This window comes from Phasianus colchicus, chromosome Z (genome assembly GCF_987193195.1).
Source record: "Phasianus colchicus chromosome Z, bPhaCol1.hap1.1, whole genome shotgun sequence".
Taxonomy (NCBI): Eukaryota; Metazoa; Chordata; class Aves; order Galliformes; family Phasianidae; genus Phasianus; species Phasianus colchicus.
Window position 1 is genome coordinate 63609365 of NC_143476.1, and position 20689 is coordinate 63630053.

Consider the following 20689-nt stretch of genomic DNA (forward strand, 5'->3'; position numbering starts at 1 on the left):
GTCACATTTCAAGGAATGTGTAGTTGTTGGAAAAAGTCTAAACAATTTTAGTCTGTTCCTAAATTTGCTACTAGGCCTCACCTCTTCCGTGTATTACCATAATAGAATAAAAGACTATCCATTTTCTTCCAAGTACCTGCTTGCTCTGTAAGAGCAATGATTTGATTCAAAAATGCCAAGGAACCCAGCAGGGCTGAGATTACTTCCATTAAGACAGCAAAACTGAAGAAAAAAAGAAAAGACATCTGACTATAGCCTCAGAGAATATGCACCAAATAACATTTCCTTAACATACTCTAACAGATTAAGGCACAGAAGAGAATTTGAATTGGAAATTAATTCTTTATCTGCTGTCATGAAACAGGGACATTATTAAAACAAGAAAATATTTCAAACGTAGTACAGTCTAATCCTTTTTAAGCTCCAGTCCAAAATAACACCAAACTAATGGTCATCAAACACTTAAATTACATGAAGTAAAAGTTCAAACAAAACATATTTTAAATAATGTCACACAAGTGTCTCCAAAAACATGGAGAAAGTTGTTATTCAGTTTTATGCAACCATTTCCATCATTTATACTTTCAGTAACAGACAAAGAAGTGTGAAATAAAATGAACAGTTTCAGAAGAATACAGAAGAGAATCCACATACAGAATGTGTTAAAAAATCCAAAAGAAGTTTTTATGAAAGAAATTCCGTCTGAAAACTGCAGAGCACTGATATTTGGGTAGCAGGCACAAATCCTGGTATGAACACAGACAAGATCTCACAAAATACAAGCATTGCCTTCACAGCTTTGGGAATACACATGCAAAATCAATTTAAACGATTCTGCACAGGAGTTCACACTTGTCCTCATCTAGGTCATAAGATATCATTTTATTAGGCATTCTGGATTATACATCCTCATTAGTATCTCAGCATCTTGGTATTGCAGCCTGGCATGAAACTGATAATGGACTGATGTATCTCCTCATTAAGTACCACAATGCCCCTTCATGGTGATCTGTGAATTGCAGATGTACAGTCATACCTATCAAGTACGTGAAAAACACTCATACACAAAATTAATATCTACAGATCAAACCTGATTCCAGCAAGAGACAGCAGAAAGTAACAAATAACAAATAACTAGAAGACATATCTATCTATGTAGATAGAACAAATATCTATCTACATGCCAGGCAGAAAGCATGACTTTTTTTGTCAGAGGATCCCTTACCACAGGGTGCCAGGAGAGAAAGTATTTGTAAGGCTCAGACAAACTGCCTTCTCGCTGAAATCTGTAAGGAAATGAGTCCTCCCTCACCCTGGTTTGCACAGGCTTCTTCTCCCAAGCTTTCCTTTTGTCCTCAACTTTGTACTCTACTCTTACAATAGCTTCCTTTAAGTATGGATTTTCAGTACAACCATTAAATCAGTGAAATTTTCTACAGATGTTATACAGTATATTTCACCTTACACATACTTTTAGTACTGTACTGAATAAGCACTTTCTTGAAAATGGATTGTTTTAAATGCAAGGAAATGCAAAGCAAAAACAAGAGGAAGCAAGCCTGTCTACTGTATGAGACAGAAACATCAGTTTTCTTTAAGATTATTTTCCTCCCTCAGCTTCGCTCAAGGGAGGAAGGGGATTATCACTAGGTAAAAGAAGTAGCCGGAGGTATTCAAGGTGTTCATCCAACCTAAGAAAACACATCTCAAAACATAGATTTTACATCCAAGTAAGTAACATCAATGTAGAGTGGAACTTGAATCTTCACATACTGTATGTCCATAGGCACAGCTGTACAAGCATTAGGTTCAAGCTGCAACCAATTGAAAAGTCCAAGCTGGTAGTCCAGGTGTTGTCACTACCTACGTCATATTCATAGTCTCTTCTGTTTTGCATAATCATAAAATTCAACACTTTTGAGATCAAATAGTAGTTTGAAACGCAGTTGTTACTCCATTCAAAAAAAAAAAACATTCTCAAGAAAGCTAAAAAGAAAAAAAAAAAAAAGGGGGGGGGATGGAAAATAAAATTGTAAAAAATAAAAGAGGAGGAAGAAGACAGAATACCTGCTATCTTTTCTACTCACAGTTCCATGCATGGATATATTCAATTTGGGAAATTAATGGTTTTATCAAAATAATCTATACCATGCATCATACGCTTTTCACATATTTAATAAGATCAGGAGCAACAATACCAACTACTCAACAGTGACATTCTCATCTCAAGTCCTAGAAATCATTACAGTGAATCTGTTTTAAATTGCAGTTGTCAGGAAAAAAAACAGTTGTTTGCTGTACACATCCTTTCATATAATGAAAATGCAGAAATATAATTATATACGTTATATAAACATTCAAATGGAGTTTGAGACACAAAGGTTAAAAAAAAACTTTCCAAAATCAGAATGATCTTACACACAACTGCCTAATATAAAACCCTATGGAAACACCAGATCAAAATATATTTCTGACAAGAAGCTTGTCACACATCATTACCTTGGTTTGAAAATAAGTTCAAACAGACAATCTAAGTGAGATGCTAGAGATACATCTGTTTATGACTGGCTTACCAACTTCCTTTGCAAATCATGTTCTCAAACTCTAAAATCTATAAGTAGTGTTTGATGAATGCTTATTTAGTGTGCTCCCACCTAAGTACATTTCCCCTAAATTCATTAGTCACTTATTCCAGTGTTACATAAGCATTGTGAATATTTTACATTTTAATGGAAATCTGCTTAATAAAATTGGAGCCATGTCTGAGCTTGCCCCAAGTCTTCAAAGTAAAGCTCTTTTGTCATTCATTCAACACCACATACGTAATGTGCAAGTATGGACTGTGACATACATATTTGGTTAGTAATAATCAAAGACGTAGTTTAGCAACGAAGGATGTTTTTACACCCCCAAATGATTAGGAAAAAAACATCCTCGTGCTTAGTCCTAGAACATGGCACAATGCCAAATCACTGAGGACGTGGCAGGATGATCAAAAATCTTCTAGTTATTACATTTTCAGAAGATACCATCGCTCTGTCAAGACACAGTAGATGATCATATGCATGTGCCTGGATGTAGCACTGAGAATGAGAATTTAGCCCTGCAAGCCATCCTCTTAGGCTAGCTGCTTCTTCTTTCCCACTTAACCCTGCTATAACAGATAATAAAATCACCAACCAGAATGAGACATTCGTAAAACTCTTTGAATTCATTCCAATTAACTGGTTTTACAAAACATGAAACAGCATGGAGGAAATGAAAAATCTATGATCCTAGAGAGGTGACTTTTAAACTATTTACCTAAGGTACACATTGCTAGCCAGATCTGCATAAGCAAACTGTGCTCAGTTTAACCATCTAACAACGTAGTACTTAATTAACCATTTGTGTTCAGGAGTGCTATATTTATACATGCAAATTTTGAGTTTTTTTCTAAAGAAAGCTTTATAGCCAGAATAATTATTAGTTGGCATTTATGTTTCCCAGCTTAGGACTTCAGTACCTACTAAAGTTGATTTGAAATTGTTCCCATTTTGCAACAAACAGGCTTATGGAGTACAAGACTATGTAATTTAATCAAACCATATAATTAGGGGAAGTTTGGGAACACAGAATACATGAGCACAAAGATCTGTGCAAAAAATTAAATATAAAAGCTGTATCACATACTAATACACACATTCTTTAAGATCTATTCTGTTCTTATCCGCATGCAATACTAAAAGCAGTTTAATTGGTATTTGTATTTTAAATATGACAGTTTATAAAGTGGCAAATTAATCTTCAAAACTATTTTAGGGAATAGAGCAAATCCAGCATAATCCAATGATTTGCAACAAAAGTAAAGAGATGGATGCAACTGCCTAAGGTCATTCAGCAAGCCAAGGGCAGAGCTGGAGCTAGAACTCAGAATCTTTTAATCCTAGCCTCATGTTTTAACAGTGGTAAACGCTGCCTGTCCCAGTCTGTTAGCAGAAATTGCATGTACGCTCTGACAGTAAAGTAGACTCTTTGAATGTGTGATGCCCAAAGGAGAGGATGAAAAACAAGAAACCATATGTCTGAAGTCTTTCTGAATGTGCCTCAAGAGCACCAGAAATAAGAAAGCTTTTTTAAAAAAATCTGCTGTACATGAATAACCATGTTAAGATTCCTAACATGTTTTGAAAGAACTAAACGAAAGTTTAAATGGTAACACAGAAATCAAAGAACTATAGTAACAAATAAGCATTAACACAATGTACACTAAAAGGTCACGGCACCCACACTTCTTAAGGACTGTAAAGGCTCCCCTTATCACCCCAGCCATAAGACAATACCTTCCTTGTAACAACATGAAGAAAGACTGAGTTTTAATGGAGACTTGAATCCCTTTTTTCTCAACACTGCAGACCTATTGATCTCATCTTATAACGTGCTTATGCAGTGTGTACAGTAATATCAGTTTTTAGTAACAGATTTAATTACCACCAGAAAACATAAAAAGAAATGACAGAAAGCCTCAAATATTTTGTAGAAGTCTGTCCAAGGAAAAAAAAAATCACAAAAAGATGCTTTACCTGACAGCACTGTACACTTCCAGTAAAAAAAAAACAATAGTACACGTTGCCATCTCCACAAAGTCTGGATATTATCTGCTCGCCTTTGAACTTAGAGAATACCTCCCATACAGTACAACCACTAGAAAGTTCTACAGCCTTTTAAAAGTGTATAAGGAATACTAATACCACAGTTCATTGCTTTTTCCTCATGAGTTCACATATTTTCCTCAGAATTTACAAGCAGGTGCTCTTTTAGTTAAAACTAGAAATAAAAAGATCAACAAATTAGATCTTTCCAAGGAAATGTATGGTTATATTGCCCTCTGCTGATGAATAGCTAAAAATGGACATAAAACAAGAGCTCTTGCTCCAACAAATGCATTTTATAAAACATATATTACTAAAATTAAAACATTCGTTCTGCTATAATTCTTACAGATTCCAAATGTCACTTCTGTTTCCTCAAAGAATTATCAGCAAACTGAGCAATATAAAAGACCTGAAGCAAAAAAAAAAAAAAAAAGAAAGAAAAAAAAGAAAAAGAAAAAAAAGAAAAAGCATTTTTTTCCTTCAAATTTCTGCTCCAAGAACGGGAAAATAAACTAGTTTAAGATAAATTTATCTGCATGGTCTCACTTTGAATCACTTCCTATTTGAAAATATTTATCCAATCAAGCTGCATTTTCATTAACATTCAAATTGCTCTTCAAACAGACACAAAATATTTAGTAATAAGAAAAACAATCTACTCCACGTTGATGTTAAAAGGCAGTTTACAAAATGCAGTATGTAGGAGAGGTTGGGAAAAAACAGCGTATCTGGCCTATAGAGGTTATTTGATGATAAAAATAGCCTATAAATCAAACTGCTTGCTCTCATACAGCCTCCAGGTTTCATGCTGGTTAAACTTTGGATTTACATTTACAACTATTCTGATCATTAGAAAAAAATTCTTGCTGTCTTCTTTAATTTACTTTTTTCACCATTACTATAGCTTACTGCTGGCAATGCTGATGCATTACTAATACATACTGGAGCCAGAGATAACCATGTGAGCCAGCTAATGAAACACCTTGTATAGGAAGAGTTTACATAAAGTGTTGCTCATTTTATCCTTGCCTTTATCTAGACTAGTTAATTATCTTCAATACAATTAGTTCAAATGAACAGCAGCCGTGCAGACACAGCTGAATGTACTTTGAAAGACTTCAGTAGATTAAATTATAGCATAAATTTCTTTCTAGCCTTTAATTTCTGGGTCCTGCATAAGCTGAAGTACAATTGCTTTATCTTAACTGCAGTTTTATGACGTGTTAATTAGATCACACTAGGTAATTTCATCTCATACCACGTCTTTAAACTCTAATCTATATAGGCCTCTGATTTCCTTATATTTAAAATATGATTAGCAACAACAAAAAAAAAAAAATAAATAACATCACCTTGGAAACAAGGCAGTATATCATCCCAGCACACAAATAATGATCTTACATTTTCTCTAGGTTGTTCTCATTTTGCCTTTTAAAAAAAAAAATAGAGAAGATTTTAAGGCTTGAGATAAAATAGGCAAATAGAAGGAAAACATGCTTATGATGCTAACACGTTTAAGATGATGGAAAAGAGAACACTAAATTATGATTGTCTTAGATTTTTATCTTGGTGGGATTAAATCAGAACCAGCAATTAATGTAAGAGAAGAAGGATATTGTTATACTTAAAGATGTATATTTTCTTTTTATTTCCATTATACGCTGCTGATCACTATTTACCACTCTATTAAATCCATTGCTTCCTGCAGGTTTCTGAGGAGGCGAAGCAGAAAGAGGTGCCAGGTTCTGCTCCTGGGAAACAATGGCAGAAGGAGGACGACACAGAGCTTTCAGGGGAAAATCAGGCTGGACATTGGGAAAAATTCAGTCATCACAAAGGTAGTCAAATACTGGAATAGGGCTCCTAATGAGGTGACTGATGTTCCAGATTGATGCTCATAATTGTTCCAGAGGCATTCAGACAATGCCAGTCAGGTATTCCAACTCAACAATCTTTGAAGATCCCTTCCAATTGTTCAACTCTACTGTATCCCTTCAAAGAGTTTTATTTCAATTTCTACAGTCTATACTGTTGGCTACGAACTGAACCCAAATTTCCTTCATATCCACCTATAACATTCATATCCACTATGGCCAATACAACCAAGAAAGAAGATGATCATATATTTCCCTCCATCATGCTTATCACATTTTTCTTTTCTAAACAGGAACTCTAGAATTTGAACTTGCAAATGTCTTCTAAAACCATACATATTACATACTACACAGTACATATTACAAAGACCAAAATGAAAAAAAAAAGTATCTTTAGAACAGGCAAGGTTAATATTTGGCTCAGCAGAATAACTACGTAATTGTTTTCCGTAACTTGTTTTCCTCTCAGTTCCTCTATTTTCTTCATATAATCTTGATTTACCTCTCAAACCCACTGACTCAAGAGATTTCATATATTCTTCTAAGAAAAGAAATAAAGTAAAATATTTTCTAGTGAGGATTATAAGCATTATCACAGCTACAAAGCATTTAGTTAACGAAGCAATAAGCTGCTATCCCATATACATATGTACATCCCATATACATATGTATTGATAGCAACACTGGCAATCTCTAAGCTTACCAGTATACATGAAACTGAACTTCAGTGACAAGACCAGAATTGACATGCTCATTTTTGAGTTATCAAAGCAGAAAGATCTCAACAGCAACACATAAATCCCCAGTCAGGATACATCCTTAGATTGGAGGTCTTAAGATATTCCTATGAAAACAGAACAATTGCACTTGATAGAAAAATGAATGGGTGATTTCTGGCCAATCTGAACTAAGTGCTGGGAATAAAATGAGGTTTTAAAGAAATCATTAAAAGCAGGCTCAATGAACTTGGGATAAAAGCAGCCAAAAGGAAAGGCTGTCACTGTGGTTTCAGAAACAGACACCTCAAGAATAAACATTCTCTTAAATTGAAGTGATGATCAAAGAATTAACGTGTTACAAAAGACGCTGGAATGGAAATAGGAATAAGTGGAAAGAGTCTTTATGTTAAAGGACTTTGAGGAAAAAACATAAGGCACCCAAAATGACATGATAAACTGATAATCATATACAATAAAATGAAGCAATTGCTCACCAAACTTCTCCAACTTCTGAATTTACACTAAGGTTGTTGTGCTAATTTTACCCATTCCTTATTCAAAATACCATCTCATTTGTCTTCATTATTGCAAGCCATCCAACTTCATGGCTTCCTTCTTCCTTCTTAATGAAGTAAATGATACAACAAAATTGTAAACTAGATCTTTCCTGAAATAGACTTCTTCTGTACTTATTTTCCCAATGAGAGAAATCAGAATTAAAAATGTTCAAAAAGTCATTAACCTTTTCTTCTATCTATACCCATTCAAATTAAAAAAAAATAAAATAAAAAACAAAGTAAATACTAAGTCTGTCAGAAAAATTCTTGAACGTATTGAACATGCAAAGAGTAAAATCTGCAGAAAGCCTGAAGAGCCAAAAAACAGACAGGTGGACTACCAAAATTCTTATTTTAGAATTTAAAAAAGAGTAAGTGTTATCTTTAGAATTTGCTTCAAAGAGACTTACTGACTGTTGTACAGTATAACGGTCTAATAAAAAGTTGTATGCAGGTTGGCTATACTGCAGTCATGTAGTGCTGCCAAGCAGTCACTGAAGTAATTAAAAAATGCAAGTCCATTTCACAACTGCAGTGGCCGGCATATGCAAGTAAAACAGTAGGCAACACTACATGCTTGGGTAGGAGTGGCTGGAAGACCGTGTAGAGGAAACTGACCTGGGGGTATTGGTCAACGTCCATCTGAACATGAGCAAGCAGAGTGGCCAAGAAGGCTAATGGCATCTTGGCTTATGTCAGAAATAGTGTTGCCAGCAGAAACAGTTGTTGCTCTGCAATCAACACTGGTGAGGCCACACCTGGAGTGCTGTGTTCAATTTTGGGCCCCACTATAAGAAAGACATCGAGGCCCTGGAATGCAACACGGTTGGTGAGAGGTCTGGAACACAGCCGTCATGACGAGCAGCTGAAGAACTGAGATTATGTCACAGTTGGGCCTGGTTCCATGACAAGGGGGCAAAGGGACCCACGGACTCACACCAGGGACGTGGGGGGAGAGAAGGAAAAAAATGGCAGGGAGATGAGCCTACACAAGGCAAACAGCAGCAGTGAACTATGGAAAAACTCAGTTTACTAAATATAGTAGTGGAATGTGAGATAATACAATATAATACAATATGATCGGAACTGAAGCTAATAAATCAAATAAAATGTGAAAGAGTTTCCAAAACTGAAATCCTTATTCTAATGCTGCAGGTGAAATGGCCAGGGAGCAAAGAGAAGCAGTTCCACAACTTCCACTCAGCTTTATCCTTCTCTCCAAACGGAAAATAGAAAACAGAAAAATGAAATGTTCTGGGAGTGGCAGTTCATTCCTCTCTGCTGAGACTAAGAGATCAGAACAAGGGACAAACCATAGAACCACAGCATTAACTCTTTAACTCCCAGTTCACTGCATGTTGTTACAATGTGGAATACCGATGAAGAATCATAAAAACTACAACATTTTAGGCACTTTAGTCTGGAGGAGACTTAGGAGTGACCTTATCGCTCACTACAACTGGCTGAAAGGAGATGTGGTGAGGTGGGAGTCAGCCTCTTCTCCCATGTAATCAGCAATATTTTAAGAGCGAATGGCCTCAAGTTGTGCCAGGGGAGATTCACGTTGGATGTTAAAAAATACTACTTTTCCAAGAGAGTGTTCATGTGATGGAATGGACTACGCAGGGAGGTGGTGAATTCACCCTCCATGGAGGTATTCAAGAAGCATTTAGATGTACTGAGGGATACGGGTTAGTGGGGAAATATCAGTGATAGGTGGACAGCTGAACTGGATGATCTTGAAAGTCTTTTCCAACCTTGGTAATTTTAGGATTCTATGATGCTGGGCAATAAAGAAAGCAAACATCAAAGATGATGGTAAATGGAAAAAATAAGAGAGTAAATATCAGAATGAAAACCATTTTTTCCATCAACAGACATGGAAAAACCATTTAAATTGTGACAAAGTTTCCAAAATAATACGTTTAAAATAAAGAAAACCATTTATAGCATGGAGAAGATGACACAGTAGCCATAGCACAAATTAAATCAGGACAGCAAGTATTAACAGAAGTAACTCTTAGATTACGTGTTTTTATCACACAAGTCATTGTATCAAAGTCCTAAGTGGCTGTCACATTACAAAAAAAAATTATGCTGGAAAGTAAACATTACTAAGTAAGACATCTACTGATTGACATAATATTCCATTGGAGGTAAATGAAGTGCTCTACAGCCAATCTACATATCTCAATAGGCACAATACAGCTGTAGTACATTGCAACTTGTTCATCATGATACTGACTGATACTCCTGCAACATCTTCAGGAATTCAGCAGAGACAAAATTACATGTCATCCATAAGAAATTAAGAATAAAAGTGTTTCCTGATACAGGAAGCTCTGCACAATTATCTGTTAAACTGCATTTCATAAAGGTATATTTCTTCACAATTAAAATGATATTTATTTGTGCCTATTCTAACTGTAAATGATACATAAATGTCTAGAAAAAAAAAACTTGCTTCTTGTTTTTGCCTATGGTAAATCATAAGATAGCAGCAGTTCCTAAAAGCCAACACAAAATCCTGAGCATTACAACCATAACAGAGGAAATATAAAATTTAAAAAAAAAAAAAAACTTTCCTTCTAAGAATCTACTTTTCGGAGTCTTTCACCATCTGTACAGAAGTTAGCACCAGTAATTATTTCAGATGTGGCCAAAAAAGGAAGCAAATGACAGGAAGAGATTTATGTTTATCTTTCAGGTCACTATGAAGTTATCAATGGATAACAAATATGGCATGAATCTTGTTTGCCTAACTCAGAGCATTCCATTTCAAGATTTACTGAAGTAAACACAGCCCTTTTCCAGACATCTGCACACCTGCTGTATTCAACACAGTTTTGATAATCGACGCCAAAAGTAAATTTTCTAAAGGACCAAATTTCAACAGTGGGAAAAAAATATATTTAAAAAAAAAGAAAAAAACTTTATTGGCTGACAGTCTGCATTCTCATTTAAAGTTAGTTCTGAGAAAACAGTATTAATCCTAACCTGCTTCCAAGACTCATATAATATTAATAATCTTTCTGTATCCTCTTTCAGAGGAGTCACAATGAGTGACACTCACATATTGACACAGTCAATTCTGATAATCTGTTCAGTTTTGCTACTATACTGTGTTTTCAAGTAATTGAAACTGCAGGCAAAATACAACTCAGACAGTAGTGCAAAATACAGTACTGGCAACAGCAGGCCCATCTTTCTGAATGAATTCAGGTACACTAACAGTTAATCCAAGCTGGAAACAAGGTATTCGATGCTGCCACTTAGGAAGGTTTCTGTCTGACATGAATATTTGCAAAGACCTCTGTGAACTCAACTAGTTCAATATATTCAGCTTTCCAATCCACTGTTAAGTTACAAGGCATTTGCCAAGCAATTAGCTCTACAGCTTTCTGCTCAGCTTCTCTGCCCTTCAACAGCTTTAGTAACCTTCACTTTCCATGACTTCTTCACATGCACAGATGCAGAAATAAATCACATGCTTATCACTGCTCACTTACAAATAAAGGTTTATACTGGCTCACAACAATATCAAAATTCTCTTTTCTAACTGCTAATAGTACTAATAAAAAATCAAACAAAAAAAAAAAAATCAAGGAATAACACAGCATTCATCTTCTGAATTGATACCATACGGCAAGTCTTTCATTTTGGACTTTTTTCAATATATGCATTGCTGTGACCCGGTAGCTACCTTACCAGAAAATTATTAAGAAGTCAAACAAGTTTGGAAGTGAATTTCAATGTCAAACAGACACCAGATTGAAAAAAAAAAGAATCATTTTCTTCAGCCATCTTGTGAATAGCTCTGGAAGGTAAAACAAGATTACTGAATTTTAATTAAAAATAAATATCCAAATGAACTGCAGCAGCATAAACAATACAAATTGCATTATTTAAGCAAAATTTAACTGAAGGCTTACACATAAAATTCATTTTCTCTGGATTTAAAGAATTCAAATTTAAACTCTTTTTTTTTACCAATTTTCTAGGTAGCACAGCAGCCAATAAAATTTTACATTATTCTAAATTAGCTGCTATGTTTTAGACACATTACCTTTCTGAAACAAAATACTGATTCTGATGCACACTGGAGTTTAGCAACAGAGCCCAAGAAAGAAAGCCAGTTCAGTCTCCAGGCTAATCTGTAGTATTACTGCCCAGTTGATTAAGGAGACCCATGCTACACAAAGTTAACACCTCTCCTCCTGCAAGACAAGCACTTTGTGTACTACAGAAGCGCTATCTCAGAGAAAATAAGAATCTGCCTGCAAAAATACAAGTAGCTTATATGGCAAATGTTGCAAAGCGACACAGAACACCACTGGTGATACAGAATGCCCACTGATGAAGACTAAAATACTGTCCAAAATGAAATAAAAAACTACTGCTGGATTTTCAGAGATGCTAAATTATGCTGTTGGCCAATAGGACCTATAAGAGCACAGCACCTTCCACAAGTCAGAAAAACATTCATTGGGTTGTCATCCTTGTTTTATATAGCTAGCACTTAATTCATCCAGATAAAAGAATGCAAGAGCAGCTTTTTTTCTGTTATTTATTTCCACACAAAGACAATAAAATCAAGAGCACAGTATTATTTCGGAAGCTTTCTTAATCTACAAAAGCCCTCTCACTGAATTCGGATTGCAGTCCAATTAACTTCATAGCTTTGAATATCACATTCAATAACCACAGCATGTATAACATGAGGGTCAGCTTCTTTTAACAAGTCTGCCAGACTAGGTCTGCAGGAACAGGCAACTAATAAATAAGACTGCCAACAACAGAAAAGTAAAGATGCAAACTTCAGAAGTTACCCTTCTCAAGTACTGCACGCCAGTTTCTGCAACAGCCACAAAAGGACCATGAAAGATTTCACTTTTTTCCAGGCAAAAGAACCTACAATGAGTGACAAGTTCAAAACCGTAATAAAAAAAGACTTGAGACTACCAAGACAAATTTTGAAATAGCTCACTCACACTGCAGGTGCTCAGAAGCATTTGGAAGCAGATAGATTACCATTTTTCCCATGATTAAGCATTTGTTATGAACATGATCTGCACAAACTTTCATTATGCAGACGGAAAAACTAATGAAAATTTAAGAGGAGACTGAAAATACCATCTCAACGTCCTATGGAATATCATACTAAGATGGTAAACAAAGAAAATCATACAAGTCTTACAACTCTCCATTAACAAATAGAAAATGCTACCCTTTATAGCATGTGCTAATTTTTTAATTTTTTTTAAAGGATTGGAATGCATGCTTAGGCTGTTTATGATACGTTGATGAGACTGAGAAATAAACATTGAAGCGACTTGCTTTAAAAAATATGCATATGCTAGGCAATTGGTTCTGCGAAAGCCTGCAGATTTGTCACCCCCCTCTAACATGCGTCTTACTGCTACATTTCACAGGCCAAAGATCTCTAGCACATAGTGGTACAGATTAGAAAACACTTGCTAGATTCCTCTAATCAGTGATCTGTCCATCGGAAGGTGATAAGTGTTTTTAACAGCCTTCCATGTTTTCATTCTTACAGATCTTCTTTTTGTTGAAGGAGAGAAAAGGCAATATATTGGCAAAGGAGGCCAACTGCCTGCTCTGCTAAAACTGCAAATGTGTTCTGGATGTTCTGGATTTAGAGATCATAAACAGAAACATTATAAAACTGCTGACAAAACACTACAAAGGCCTCTCCTTTCAATAGATTCAGCTAGAGGAGCTGCTGATGACTGAGTACTGTACATATATCTGTATGAATCATGACTGTTACATTAACACAAGGCATTCAATGTTTAATCAACAAATAACAGAAAGCTGCCTGATAACAATTATGAATAAGTCAATGTTTAATGATTTTAAAAGAAAGAATGCTTTGAAGCAATTTATAACTTTCAAACAATGACAAGTAAGCCACATGTGATTTCTAACAGCTATTGAAAACAGCATGCACTCTGGAAAGAAAAGCCCTGTAAGATTACCAATGCTCAGATTCCCTAAATTCTAGCTCCAAATATCAGACTGGCAGGATTGCGTAGGGTACAGTCAGAAACTGGCTTGTCCAGAATTAGCTACTTTGCCCAAAACTTCTACAGTGTCAAAACCAGTTTGTACAAGTAATTGTAACAGAATACTCCTCCATCTCCCCGGAACTGATGATAATGTAGAAATAGCATTTTCCAGTTTGAGAAGGCAGAACACAAAAAGTAACAACTCTTCAAATTCAACACAAATTCAACACAAATCTTGAATAGACATTTAAAGAAGATTAAATAGAATGAATTTGACAATTACAATTTTTGCTCCAGATCTCTTCAAAGCAAACAGGGCTGGAAAAATGAAACAGATAGTAACTTCTTGAAGGCAAACATACAAGAGATTAAAAAACAAGAGCTGGGGCTGTTCAATTTGGAGAAGACAAGGCTGCAAGGTGACCTGATAGCAGCCTTCCAATATCTGAAAGGGAGCTACAGGAAAGAAGGGGACAGACTCTTTAGTAGAGTTTCTAGTGACAGAACAAGGGGAAGTGGCTTCAAGCTCAAAGATGGTAGATTTAGGTTAGATGCAAGGAAAAAAACATTTTACAGTGAGGGTGGCGAGGCACTGGAATAGGTTGCCCAGAGATGTAGTAGATGCCCCATGCCTGCAGACTTCCAAGGCCAGGCTGGATCTGGCTCTGAGCAACTCAATCTAGCTGTGGTGACCCTGTTCGTTTCAGGGGAGTAGGACCAGATGGCCTTAAGAGGTCCCTCCCAACTCTAAGGATCCTATGATTCTATAAATAAAAAATAATTTGATTTACTTCCAATCAGATGCCTACAAATTGCACAGATTCTCTGAGTCCACGCATGCTTTTACAACTACAGAGACAGCAGCATCTTTATTTTCAGTTGAAAACCACCAGTACTTTCCAAGCAATCACAGAGCTAGACAGCAGCAGAGAAGCAACTTCAGCCTACTCAGGCAAACAAGTACAGAACCTCATGAACCCATACAACAGCCAACTTCTTCATGGAGCACCACTGACTGATCACTTCAGCCTGCACCATAAAACCAATCTGACTTCAGATCCTGAAGTCAAACTTGGAAACACTTAATGGGGTTAACTTCATTCAGATTAATAAGTATTAGTGGTTGTGAAGCAAGTAATTAGCAAAAAAATAATAAGAAGAAAAATATTCAACTCTTGCTTTATTAAGGTAATTATTAGTTAAATAGTTAAATTAGTTAAATTATATTTAACCATGCTGTATACAGATCTTTACACAAGAATGTTGGCACCAAATCTCCTTAGTTATTATCAGAAAATTTGATTTTAAATGCTTACAACAGTGGCAAAGAAGATGTAAAAAATGTTCCTCTCCAATCCTGAACCAAAAGCAGTGCATTTAGGTTTTAAAGGAACAATCTTGCAGAAATCTCGCTGTATTTCTCAATAGTACACTTAAACAAATAGTCCAATAGCTGGCTACTGTACTGAGACACAGTCTAAGACTTAAAGATCTTTTTCTTTTACTGCAATTTTTCATGCAAAAGATTTCCAGTTCTGCATCAATTAAACTACTTCCCTTTTAATATCCTTTCTTTTTTGTTCCAAGTATTAAACAAAACAAAATCACTTCTTGTAGGAGATGAAATTTATGATACAGGAAGATAAATTGCACTGTTTGGATGCAGGAATAAAACATTTATTCTCTATAGCCAACAATAATCAAATAGTAAAAGTGAACTGGTATGGCAAGTACAAAATTCTATCTATAGCTTTCTCTTGGTCCATCAAAGCTCTCTCATTAAAACATCAACAGGACCCTATTTTCAGGATCGCCTGAATGAACTGAATGATGTTAATCAGTTCATTTTTATTTCACTGTTTCACAGAATCACAGAATCACAGAATGGCCAGGGTTGGAAGGGACCTCAAGGATCATGAATCTCCAACCCCCCTGCCACAGGCACGGCCACCAACCTTCCCACCTAATGCTAGACCAGGCTGCCCAGGGCCCCATCCAATCTGGCCTTGAACACCTCCAGGGACGGGGCATCCACAACCTCTCTGGGCAGCCTGTTCCAGCACCTCACCACTCGCTCTGTAAAGAACTTCCCCCTGATGTCCAACCTAAATCTCCCCTCCCTCAACTTAAAACCATTTCCCCTTGTCCTGCTGTTATCTACCCTTTCAAAGAGTCGATTCCCCTCCCCTCTGTAGGCTCCCTTTAGGTACTGAAAGGCTGCAATGAGGTCACCCTGCAGCCTTCTTTTCTCCAGGCTGAACAAGCCCAGCTCCTTCAGCCTGTCCTCATAGGGGAGGTGCTCCAGTTCCCTGATCATCTTTGTGGCCCTGCTCTGGACCCTCTCCGACAGCTGTCTTTCTTGTACTGGGGGCTTCACACTTAGACGCAGTACTCCAGATGGGGCCTCACAAGAGCAGAGTAGAGGGGAACAATCACAGAATCACAGAATCACAGAATCACTAAGGTTGGAAAAGACATATAAGATCATCCAGTCCAACCATCCACCTATCACCAATGGTTCTTGCTAAACCATATCCCTCAACACAACATCCAAACATTCCTTGAACACCTCCAGGGAAGGGGACTCCACCACCTTCCTGGGCAGCCCATTCCAGTGCCTGACCACCCTTTCAGAGAAGTAGTATTTCCTAATATCCAGCCTGAATCTGCCCTGGCGCAGCTTGAAACCATTCCCCTTAGTCCTATCACCAGTTACACGAGAGAAGAGGCTGACCCCCAGCTCGCTACAACCTCCCTTCAGGTAGTTATAGAGAGCAATAAGGTCTCCCCTGAGCTTCCTCTTCTCCAGACTGAACAATCCCAGCTCCCTCAGCTGCTCCTCATAAGGCCTGTGCTCCAGACCCCTCACCAGCTTTGTTGCCCTTCTTTGAACACGCTCCAGGGCCTCAATGTCTTTCTTGCAGTGAGGGGCCCAGAACTGGACACAGTACTCAAGGTGCGGCCTTCCCTACTCCTGCTGGTCACACTACTTCTGATACAAGCCAGAATGCCATTGGCCTTCTAGGCCACCCAGGCACACTGCTGGCTCATGTTTAGCCGAGCGTCAACCAACACCCCCAGGTCCATTTCCTCTACACAGTCTTCTAGCCACTCCGCCCCAAGCCTGTAGCATTGCTTGGGGTTACTGTGGCCAAAGTGCAGGACCCGGCATTTGGTCTTATCAAACCTCATCTCATTGGCTTCAGCCCAGCTATCCAGCCTGTGCAGATCCCTCTGTAGGGCCTCACTACCCCCAGGCAGATCGACACATCCAGCCAACTTGGTGTCATCTGCAAACTTACTGAGGGTGCACTCAATGCCCTCATCCAGGTCATCAATAAAGATATTGAAAAGGACAGGCCCCAGCACCGATCCCTGGGGAACACCACTCGTGACCGGTCGCCAGCTGGATTTAGCTCCATTGACCACCAGTCTGGTACTCCAGATGGGGCCTCACAAGTGCAGAATAGAGGGGAACAATCACCTCCCTGTCCCTGCTGGCCACCCCTCTTTTGATGGAGCCCAGGATACCATTTGCTTTCCAAGCCACAAGGGCACGCTGCTGGTTCATGTTAAGTTTTTCATCTATCAAGACCCCCAGGTCCTTCTCCACAGGGCTGCTCTCAAGGACCGCTCCTTCCAGTCTGTATGGATGCCTGGGATTCCTCCAGCCCAAGTGCAAAACTCCTTCTTCCCTATCTATACCATAATAGGTCTTCAGACATATTATCCACAAATACTTGGCCTCTGTTTTGGACAGAGAAATGTCTGAAAATGTCTGAAAATGAGTTGAAGAGAGCTACAAGTTTATAGATTAACTCCCATCAAGTAGCTTAATACTGTTTTCTCTATTTTATGTAGAGCGTTTATCTCAAAAGCTGAAATAACGCCAAGAGAAAACAGTAAAAATAAAAAAACCTTTTTTCAGGACATTACTCGAACATGCCAACTTTCAGCTAAACAATGTTTCAACAAAGTTATCTCAGCCTGCAAATTCCTGTACCTCATCAAGTAAAAAAACATACTGTCTTCTTATATATGGCAAGCTCTATCACGTGAACTTCTTAAGCTCTTCTTAGTGTCTCTTTGAAACTATATTCCACATAGAGTACCACATTTCAACACACCGTTTTACTCTTCGTTACTGCTTATTCTCATTTTGATGTACCAAATGTTTAAAAAAAACAACTATTTTTAGAGTCACTCATCATTTTTATTATTTATATTATTCAGTTATTTATATAACAAAGTCTGACATAACGATGGTAGTAGTTCTATAACTGTGTTTTTAATGCATACTGGGTTTACCTAGCTAAGTCTTGGTAGCTGTGAGGCTGCAGGAGGGACTTTGCAAGCCCATGTCAGATCAGAGCCACCTCCAGCTGCTCCAAGAGGGACACAGCACTGCCCAGCTGAGCCATGAGTGACCCTGGGTGTGCCTCCGAGAGCGGCTCAAGGTGGAACAGGCTGTCTCTCTGCAGCCCATTGGTACCATGTGGAGCAGATCTCCACGTGCAGCCATGGAGAAGCCCATGGTGCAGCAGTGGATGAGGCCTGAAGGAGGCACAACCCATGGAGCACCTTCAGATGGTGTTGCAGTTCGTAGGGAGCAGCCTGTGGTGGAGCAGGAGGGCTGGGGGAGCTGCTGCCTATGGGAACCTGTGTGGAGCAGTGCCTGAAGGGTGGGCCCTGGGGTACAGAGCTGTACTGGAGCTGTGCTGGGAGAGCTGCAGCCCGTGGGAAGCTCACACAGGATCAGTGCAGGAAGGATAGCATTCCATTTTGCCTGACTAAAAATACTCTTTCTTTTACAGCAAGCAAGCATATTATTTTTTTATCCTTTTTGTATTATCTTTCTGCAACCATATTCAGTGTGTGCTGAAGATGAAGCACAAATAGAACTGAGTCTTCCTTGCTTAATTAAGCTTGCAAAGGCGGTGCTCTTCCAACTTCTAAATAAACAGAATTTCTTCAGCACATCACTTTGACACAATATGAAACTATATTTTATCAGATACCTCACTTATTCAAAAAAATAATACCATTATAATGAAAATGATTTCTTTTTCTTAAGGTTTCCACTTCCAAGGATCAAATACACATTGATTCATATATAATTATTTGTTTAGACTTTTGACAAAAAGTGTAAAGTGTAGACTCTCCAAAGTTCCAATATCTGCTTTGATAGTTTGATAGCTATCCAGTAATATTTATAGAATTTTAGAAGCATCACTATGACATGAGTTTTTTTCATTACACTCAATTTCAATGTCAGCATTAAAGCTTCCTTAAAAAATTGCTTTATTCAAATCTTTCACTCATTCATACCTCTACCACAAACAGAAGCCATCACACTATTTGATTTACACTAAAGCACCAAAATTATTTCTATCTTCAAACTCATTCACCAAGAATTTACCTCAGTCCATTTCAAAAACATTTAAGAGACCAAGTAAGTGCCACTTATTTGGCTTCTTTTCTAAAATCTTACCTTATCTTCAATTCCAAGATAAATTCCTACATTCTGATTAACATATCAACAGCTGACACATTAAGCCAAACACATCAACACCCTGTCACCAATAATATAAAAAAGGAGAAAAAATAAATGAGATTTTATGGGACTTCTTGATGGTATCCTCTTTTTTGAGTAATTTTTTTTTAGCCCTTCTCTGGATTTATTCCAATACATCACAGATTTCTCCCAACAGCGCTCATAATAATGCACCAACACATTCAGATTTATCTATCATTATCATACACTGATTTATCTTAATATTTTGGGGAGGGGAAAAAAAACAATAACAACAACAACAACAACAACAACAAAACACTAGAAAACCACAACATTTATTATTGTGTACTAAGATATCCAGAAGAAGTAACTGAACAAATTCAGTTGGAATAGTCTGGCAAATCCAGACACGGGCACAACACCACCAAAGACTTGATTGAGATGTTATTTCTATTCCAATGTTTACTAAATATTTCTAAACTGAGCAGTCCCCTGATTGCTCCGTAGAAGCACATATTCCTTTACATCTCTCGAACAGTCCATCTACAGAAGGATATATATTTGCAATGGGATCTTCAGGCAAAGAATTCCCCCTCAAAATCTAAAGTACATGAGATCAAACAATTTTGTTGTTAAGATCTAAATGTATTAGTAATTGATTTGATGAGGTTAATGATGAATATATGAAACCACATTACACTGAACAAACTTCGGACTATTACCTGAAGTTGTCTGGCTACAGTATTGGTTATAAACTAAAAACAGAATGAAATAATACATCTTTTTCTTTGGTGTTAATATTGTAATAAAGTTGACAGGGGACTATATATTCTGTGATGAAGATGACACATTCAAGGTGATTGATTCTACCTTTCACCCATCAAGTTGAAAGCTGTTAATGCTTCAAGGCAGATAACAAGCCTTAGAAACTGTGACCACATGAGCACTGAGGTCTTCATTCAACATTTGTTGAATGAAATGTAAAATATATAAAAAGACTATTTCAAAATATATTCTAATAGCTTCCTTTTTGTAAAGCATATAGTTATGTTTTGCAGTTAGTTTAATCTAAAATCAAACCAGTACTAGTTAAGATCTTAGTATCCTTTGTTAGACTTGTAAATCTTAAGATCTGTTTACATGAAGCTGGTTTGAAAAGAAACATTCAAGTAATAAATACACTGGAGTTACTAAATGTCCAAATAAGACGTTCAACTCTCATCTCACATATCTACAAAGATACATAAGATCATCTGTACTAGAAGTAGCATACACATTATTTGCCCTGATGTAATTATCTCAGGAAATGGGTATATCACTAATTCTTCATTCAAAGTAGAGGGTTTTGAATTATGTGCTTA

At 37.2% G+C, this 20689-nt stretch overlaps 1 protein-coding gene and 1 long non-coding RNA gene across 5 annotated transcripts in view; one reads left to right on the top strand and one right to left on the bottom strand.

The window, feature by feature from the left end:
• The window catches only part of KDM4C (lysine demethylase 4C), a 301499-nt gene that overhangs the window by 189109 nt on the left and 91701 nt on the right, over positions 1 to 20689 (bottom strand). The gene's annotated exons all lie outside the window — the stretch shown is intronic.
• On the top strand, positions 8125 to 11389 carry LOC149913043 (uncharacterized). The gene is made up of 2 exons (XR_016461832.1): positions 8125 to 9438; positions 10492 to 11389. It is a non-coding gene; the product is annotated as an uncharacterized LOC149913043 (long non-coding RNA).